Here is an 8,167-nt window from a genome sequence, read left to right on the forward strand (position 1 = left end):
CCATTCTCTCAAATAGGGGAATGCCATTCCAGCAAGAATGAGAATGGAATTCCAATTCTGCCCAACCAAACAGATAGAATTGGAATAGCCCATTCCAATTCTAGACCCCTATTCCTGCAAACCAAACAGGGCCTAAGTCCTCCAAAGACATGTATTAGTGAGCTTATTAACGTTATCAAGTGCATCATCCTACAACTATAAGTAGGGCTGCAAGTCGGGCCAGGTTAAGTCGGGTTGAGGCCAACCCTATGTTCTAAACCCCCAACCCTAACCCTAACCCAACCCAACCTTCAACCCGACCTACTCAACCCTAACTAATTTCTTCAACCCTAACCCAACCTGACCCAACCCGATGTCAACTTTGGGTTAGGTTGGGCTCAGGTTGGGTCCAACCCAACCTTCCCATCCCTTAAAATATAGTAGAAAAATAAATATTTATTTATCATGAGTTATGACCTATGATAGAATTTTTCTCAAAAATATAAATTAATGAAATTAACAATAATGAAACATAAAATTATGGAAATAAAATCACTAATAACAATTCATAGGATGAAGCAAATAGTTTGAATCTATTTGATAAGTCACACATCAAAATTACAAGACAAAAGAAAAAGACAAGTAGTCAAGTACATGTGAATCACTTAAATAAAGAAAGGCATGATAGTATGTAGGGGGGGGGGGCTAACTATCATGCATCTAAACAAATTAGTGTATATTATATATATGACATGTAGTAGAGTTGTCGACTAGTAGTCTAGTACTATAGGGGGTCGGGTTCAAGAATTTCAACCCTAACCCTAACCTGATCATCAACCCGGCTCAATCCCAACCCAGTCCAAGTTGCAACCCTAACTATAAGTGAAGCCGTTTGTTAATAATAGACAATAGTAGCTTGCTGATGTAAGAGTATAATGCTTTTTTCTATCTCATACATACTTGAGACAACATGTGTTTAACATCACCCATTATGAATTCAACTTGCTCGAAAATGATGAATGACCTTCCACCACTGTAATTTTGCAATTGCATACAAACCTTATGCCTAATACATGGTCAAAGTTGGGAAAGATTGTAGATAGTCAAGTAGGCTGATATATGTTGTAGGAAATGCAGGAGAGTAATAATAATAATGGACAGGATTTTTCAATTTGTAGTTTTGACATGTTAATATGTTGTTATGGGCAACGACTTTCTTCAATATTCATTCATACCAAAATCCTTGGTGGTGTTTGTTTATTGTTAGGAGGCTTTTTAGCAAATAGACATCCAAAATAGAAACAATTGGATTATTAATAGAGATCGTCTGCATTCATAGTATCTGGGCCACTGTTTTTAAAATCAGACCGGATCGGATGATCGGACTAGAAAAACCGGGAATTGGTCACTTGATCGGTTCTGTTTTCCTTTAAAATCGTTTTTTCTCCCAAAACCGTTGATTTTGGTCAGCAAACTGCTGAACTGACCTGTTAACTGTTTGAATGGTTTTGACCATTTTTTACTTTCTTTTTATTTTTGTCAGAATGGACCGACCATTCAGATCAAATGGTTGGACCGTTTGAACCAGTAACCAGACCCCTGACTGGTTCGGTCACCGATTCGTTTTTAAAAATCATGATCTGGGCTACATATGCAAAGAATGATAGAATTAAACTAAGCAAGATTTATTTAGTGCTATCATTATACTGGCACATACATTGGACAAAACTTAAAAATCATACAAATTTCGGTACGTAAAAAATTAAAGCAAAGTGATAGAAATCTATTAGTAAGGATAAACGACTTAAACATAACCTGGATTTTCATAAATTAACTTAAACATATCTTGAGTTTTTATTATGGACTTCACATATGACTCTTTTACCTTTCATTTACTTTCAAATTTTCAAAAAGAAATAACACCTCCACTCTTTATCAATTCCATGCTAACCTTAGGGTAATCTTGCAAAACTTCCCCAAGCTCTTCAAATTTAAATTCCTCCCACATGGTATTTATTCCATATTCTCTTCTCCAACAAACTTCCCCATTTATATTATTTTCTCGGTGTCAAACATGCCTGTCAATATTTTAGCCTCAGCTAGGCTGAAAAGTCAAAAAGCTTTGTTCTGGTCTCTATTGGATTGTATTCAAAATGCTTTAAAAAGTGATCTTATTAAGGCTATTAGTCATTATAATCTTCAGTAAGGTAAGGGGGTGTTATTTTTTATTTTTTGGATTTTGAGGGGGGGAAAGTTGGTCAATGGGATTTTGATTCCCATTGACCAATAAACCCATATTCTTTTTTCATATTTATGTGGGGATCAAGGAAGGTTTATTTTCCTTGGTATCACTTGCCTGAGTGGATAAATAACTTTCTCACCTGGGAAGAAAGTTGACAACACTTGAATGGGACAAAAATGCCCCTTTTAATAATGGAATTTTATGGTTAAAATGGTTATTGCCTTATTTACATGGGAAATAAGAGAACATGGGTAAATGCACTTACCCAAGTAAATATTTCCTATAAAGGGAAAAAGGATGAAGAAGGGTGAGGAAGGAAATACAAAGAGCATGCAAGATATGAGCATTGGGATGTGGGGATTTTAGGATGTGATTCGGTAATTGGGAAGTGGGTGAGAATTTTAGGAAATTGGGGATTGAGAGATTGAGAGATTTTAGGTAATTGGAAAATGGGTGGGAATTTTAAGAAAGTTAAGATTTAGAGATTTAAAGAGATGTTAGGAATAATTTTAACCTTGTTGATGTGGCAACTTGAGAGAATTGGCAACAATGTAAGGCATAGAGGCTAGAAACTAAGGAACAAAGGAGAAAAAGGAGTTGCCATGTAATGTGGTCATATTTATTTTAATATATAGGTAGGGGTGCAAAGATCTGATCTGAGATCCGATAATATTTGGATCGAATACGGATAACCCCTTATATGATATGAGAAGATCCATTCCTATTTATATATTTATAAATATAAATGTATATAATACATATATATATATATGTTATTTATTTATTTATAAATATATTATTTATATTGTATTTTTATAAAATTGTTATATTATTTATTTTTTATAAAAAAGCATGTATATATATGAAGAAAATAATTAAAAAATAATTGCATTTTATGTTTTTATTTATTTAATTTGATATATTTTAAATTTTTAACAATTTATTAATTTTTAAAGAAAATAAGTCGGATTAGATCAGATCCGATCAGATCTAACATAAATAGTGTTGGGTCAGATTCAAAAATACCTTGATTCGAATCTAATTCGATCCGTTTGCATATCTAACATTTGATGTAAATTTACTATAATGATTATAGTAATTACAAAACCAATTTAAATAGCTTATCGTTATAGTGCCCTTATTAAGGTTTAAATTGGACTAATATATACTTCACCTGGTGTAAATGTCCAGTAACTCTTGCTTGAAATTTGCTAAATAAATAACATGCATCACATGTGAGTCCGGATCTGCTCTCACAAAATGCACCTTATACCGACCTCATAGCATGTACTGGCCATACATCGAAAGCATCTCCCTCCCTTCTATTGATTATTTAAGGGTGATGTACTCAATACAGGGTGTGACGTGACTTTGAAATCGGTGTGAGGCATATTCTGTGAGGAACAGATCTGACTCCATCGCATGGACACCGATTAGTATAATCATGATTTTAGAAGGCGTCTGAGGCGAGGCGGCCAAAAAACGCCTGGCCTCTTAGCCTCAAAAAAACCTGTGGTGTTCTAATGGGGTAAACATGTAAAAAGATGAAAAGCATCAGGTAACAGGACTTAGGGTGGGAGTCGAACATATTGGGATTTGGGGTTTCCCCCCTTTTCTTCTTCCTGGTTCGAACTGAATCGTGCTCTCCTCAGCGGCTCAACCTTCATTGAAACGAGGATCAAGGTGAGTTTTTCCTTTTTCTTTCTTTCTTTCTTTCTTTCTCTTCTTCTTCTTCTTCTTCTTCCGTTCTGGCGCAACTGCGCAAGGGTTTCTCCCTTATTCCATTCGTCTCCTTCTTCTTCTTCTAATTTTTTATCTTTGTAATTTTCCTGCGATTATTTCTTGTCTACAGCATAGGTAACTTCAAGGTTTGAGATTTTATTTGAAATAGAAACTGAAAACAGAGTTTTGCTTCGAGTTTCCCATCGTTCCATCTTCAATATTCAATGTAACTTTTTGTTTTTCTAATTTTTTAATTTTCTTATAACACAAAACAGAGTTTGGTTTGAACTTTGAAGTCTGTAACTGACTAACAATCGACCAACCAAGTGATCAACGGCCAAGGTAAGTTCTTATTCTTCTTTCTTAATTCATAACTTTCTATCGTTAATCTGTTGCGGTTAATTGGTTAGTGTTACATAACTATAGTTTTTTTTTTTATTGATAATTGTTATTAAAAGTTTAAAAATTAAAACTGTTGTTATGGTTATTCTGAATGCCTTTTTTATTGCCACATGAGGAAGAAAATGAATGGAGTCCGAAACTATGGTTTTAGTGATAAGGGACTTGCTCCAAAAGAAATGGATGTAATTTGAATGATCATTGGAAGTTTAGAATTTAGAAAACAGGATTTTAAATTTTGATTTCAAAGTTCAAACCAGGTTTTGATCTTTAATTAGGCTTGAAGCCTTGAAACTAGAATTTTAATTGAAACATTGGTAATTTTTTTATTCACTTGGGAATTAGAGAACTTGCTTATGCTACTAGGAACAAGTTCTGGTTAAATTTTCATAACTGGATGAACATGTTTGTTATACCTTGCTTGCTAGTTGGTACTTTTAATGAGCTTACCTACTAATTTAAAAATTTAAATGTTTTGCCTAGTTTTATTGGTAGGAAGTCTATTTATTACAAGAAATACATTTCAAAAAAAAAAAAACAAATTATTGTAAATTTTTATAGTAATTTGCAATTTTGAACTTCACGGATTCATGTTTTGTAAATCGGCTATTGGATTGCATCAGGTGTGTTCTTCATCCCGTCTTCTTTTTTTTTTTTTCACCTTTTTCTTGTATATTTTAGAATTTGTATTGTGGTATCAAATTCTATATGGTAATTGGTAGTTACTAGTTATTTTGATTATAGTATTGATTTTTTAGTGCTTAGATTTCATAAGAGTAATCTTGAAAAATGTAAACACACATTTAATAGTTATTGGACCATTATACATTAAATAAGTCACACATAATTACATAAAATTTCAATTATTTATTTATTTGTATTCTTTTTATTAATTATGAACTATGCCCATAATTTTTAATTTTTCAGTTTGAGGCTTATGCCTTGCCTCTTTGGCACCCAACCGCCCCGCCTCCGCCTTTAGCCTTTTAAAACCTTGAGTGCAATGTATAAAAAATAGAAAATAGAAAAAGAATTAAAACTTGAAAGCAACAAAAAATTATGGTCCCGCTTGGCTAGTAGATCTTTTAAGTTTTTTAAAGATAGAAAGACGAAAAATCGGTCTTTTCTGTTTGATTGCTACTAGCCCGGTAGCCTAGAAGACAGATTCGCACCCTACAAAGGGTGCCCCATGGAACCTCCAACCCGTGTATTATGAATCTCCCCATGTATGGGAGGTGTTCCCAATGCACTCTGAGATGTGAATGTGGGGCGCCAATGATCTCAATTTCTGCAGCTTCCAAGCTTTTTGACTGCTGTGGACTTTTAAAAATAACCCATCCACTACCCCATGTTTGAAACCATTGCAAAAAAACCCTTTCCATTCCTTCATCGCAGAGAACTGGAGAGAGTTCCCATCCTCTAATATACTCCCCTCTTCTTCTACTCTCAAATGCTGGATAACAGTACTTCTCTACGCAGGTCACTAAAGAGAGCAATAGCAAGCACCAAGAAATTTACTTGAGATTTTCTAGCAGAGAGAGAGGGTGGGAGTTTTTTTTTTTTTTATTTAGTTTCAGATTGCAGTTGTATGGTTAATTGTCTGGAAATTGGGGTTTTTCTTTAATTTTCCTCTAACTAGGAAATTGTTCCACGTTGCTACATGGGCTCTTGGGTGCTCTGTGGGGTTGCATTGGCAAAACAACAGATAGATAGGAGAGGAGAGAATATTGTTTTACTTTCAAAGATGCTGAGGATGAATCATGTATGTCAAACTGATGGACATTATGGGGTTTGTTACATGCTGTTTCTGCAGGTAGTCATGCCTCTAGTCCTTACAAAAGTTCTTTGAATACGGGAACTTCCATTTTGTTGTTGAAAATGCATCTCAAAATGTACCTATGAGCTCCTCACTGGCCATAGATTACATTAGTGATTCTTTTTCCCATTTCAGACTGGCCATATAATTCTTATGTTTTAGAACTCTATCTTAAGTGCATAACAGAAGACAACTGTTACGAAATACCCCGCCTTCAGGAGGCGTCCATGATTCATAATCTGGGCTACTGTTAAGAGAGGTAGGTCTCTCAGGACCTAGCACTCTTCTAGGTCCTGCATTATCCTTTCTAGTCCACCTCTTCACCTTAGCGACAGATTACAGCTTGGATGAATGCCACCGAAATAGCTCCTAAATAGCACTCTTCTAGCATACCAATTGTAGTGGCTGATTGACATGTTTAAAGAACACTACAATTGTGTTTGTAATACAAAGAAACAAACCTGAAATGTTGCTGCATATCATCTGATTATGAGGTCAAGGAATAAGCTCAAAAACATTAAGATTCAGTGCCTGCATATCATCTGAAGCATGACATAAGATTGTCAACTTAGATGATAGTTTTAAGTTAATAAATCAATTGATTAACTTACTGAATTTGTATTTGTATCAATTAGTACTATAAGATGAAGTGAACTAGTATCAAAACCTTGTATATGGTGTCTGAGAGCATAAAAATTGCTGGTTGCCTTCGTCACATCATGTGCAGAACTGTATCCTGATCATATTTGTATTTATCATTTCTGTTAAGAGCAAAATGCTAAAAACTACTGATAACAGTCTTGCTTACATTTGAATTTCTTTGTAAATTCCTCAAGTCTTGCTTACATCACCCAGTTAACTATAAAATTACTGATAACAGTCTTCATGTATTTTTGAAGCCAAACACTTGATTACGTCTTTCCTTTACTATAGCAATCTCAGGACAGGACATACCCAAGTCAGAAACACTTCGATTTACAGCCAGTGTCAAGTAAATAAAGCAGTCATTTGGTTCAGTCCTAAAATCCCATAGACCCAAAAAGAGAAACAAAAGGTTTATTGATACTATTAGTTTCAAACCATATGAAACTGTACATTTGTCAATGCCCACAGTGTTAAATGCATTTATTTTTTGAGAAAGCAAATCTGGTGGCTGCATCTTTCGATACACTCAAGTTCTTCTCCAACACTTACTTTCCTAGAGTAACAAAGCATCAACATCCAGTGGCTGCACTCTTGAATCTTGACTGCATATATCTTGTTAAGATCAACCCTATTTGGAACCTTTTCCAAGGCGAAGAAGGGAAAATAAATCATGCAACATAATTCAAGAAAAAACCAATCATCATAGGATTTGATCCATGAAAACCTCTACATAGCCCCAACCATCTTCAACATCAGGTCCCTCCTGGAGTCCTAGTACCCGTATATGACTGTGTAGATACTATAGTCAACATTTGAATGACTAGAAATAGATCTAAGAATATGTCTACTGGATGCCACCAAAGGGCCATAATGATCATAATCCAAGTGATGCTGCTTATTCTGAAGCAGCCAGGTACAAGAAACTTGGTTCCTACAAGTGTACAGTGAATTTGTTAATGTATCTGCACATGGAAGAACCTAGAGGGAAGTGACCATGAATATATGCATTATGTTAGTAATGAACTTTGAGAAGACAATACATTAGCACAAGATTGAAGGCAAGACTAGATGACCGATGACACTGCAAAGCTGCTTCTTGAGGACAGTTGCAATTTCCCACATGCAAGGACAAACCAACAAATCTGTTCTAAAGGAATCAAATATGTTCTGGCCAGATTGACCTCTAGCTGGGTTGGTTTAGAGCTGTCAAGCAGTCAGGTGTGTCCAGATCAGCTTAGACTAATCTTGAACTGAGAAGAGCCGCCTGAGGTCTAATATATTCCTCTAAGATGTTCGAGTCAAGTGACTTCACTTATCCTGTTTGGTTTTGTGACCATGTTTTTTAAATATTTTAGCTAATTAGG

General features: G+C 34.9%; 1 protein-coding gene across 3 annotated transcripts in view; it reads left to right on the forward strand.

Annotated features, from left to right (window-relative positions):
- Positions 1-3,468: 3,468 nt before the first annotated feature.
- The window catches only part of LOC148853829 (G patch domain protein), a 14,833-nt gene continuing 10,134 nt past the window's right edge, over positions 3,469-8,167 (forward strand). Inside the window, exons 1-2 of one of the 3 annotated variants that reach the window (XM_088984737.1) lie at positions 3,469-3,904; positions 4,219-4,285. The gene's annotated coding sequence lies outside the window, so the exon portion shown is untranslated. The remainder of the gene's footprint in view (positions 3,905-4,218; positions 4,286-8,167) is intronic. The other 2 variants (XM_088984739.1, XM_088984738.1) reach the window with 2 other exon arrangements.

Source organism: Nelumbo lutea, chromosome 4, assembly GCF_056320005.1.
Source record: "Nelumbo lutea isolate HS-2025 chromosome 4, American lotus-T2T, whole genome shotgun sequence".
In the NCBI taxonomy this organism is placed as follows: domain Eukaryota; kingdom Viridiplantae; phylum Streptophyta; class Magnoliopsida; order Proteales; family Nelumbonaceae; genus Nelumbo; species Nelumbo lutea.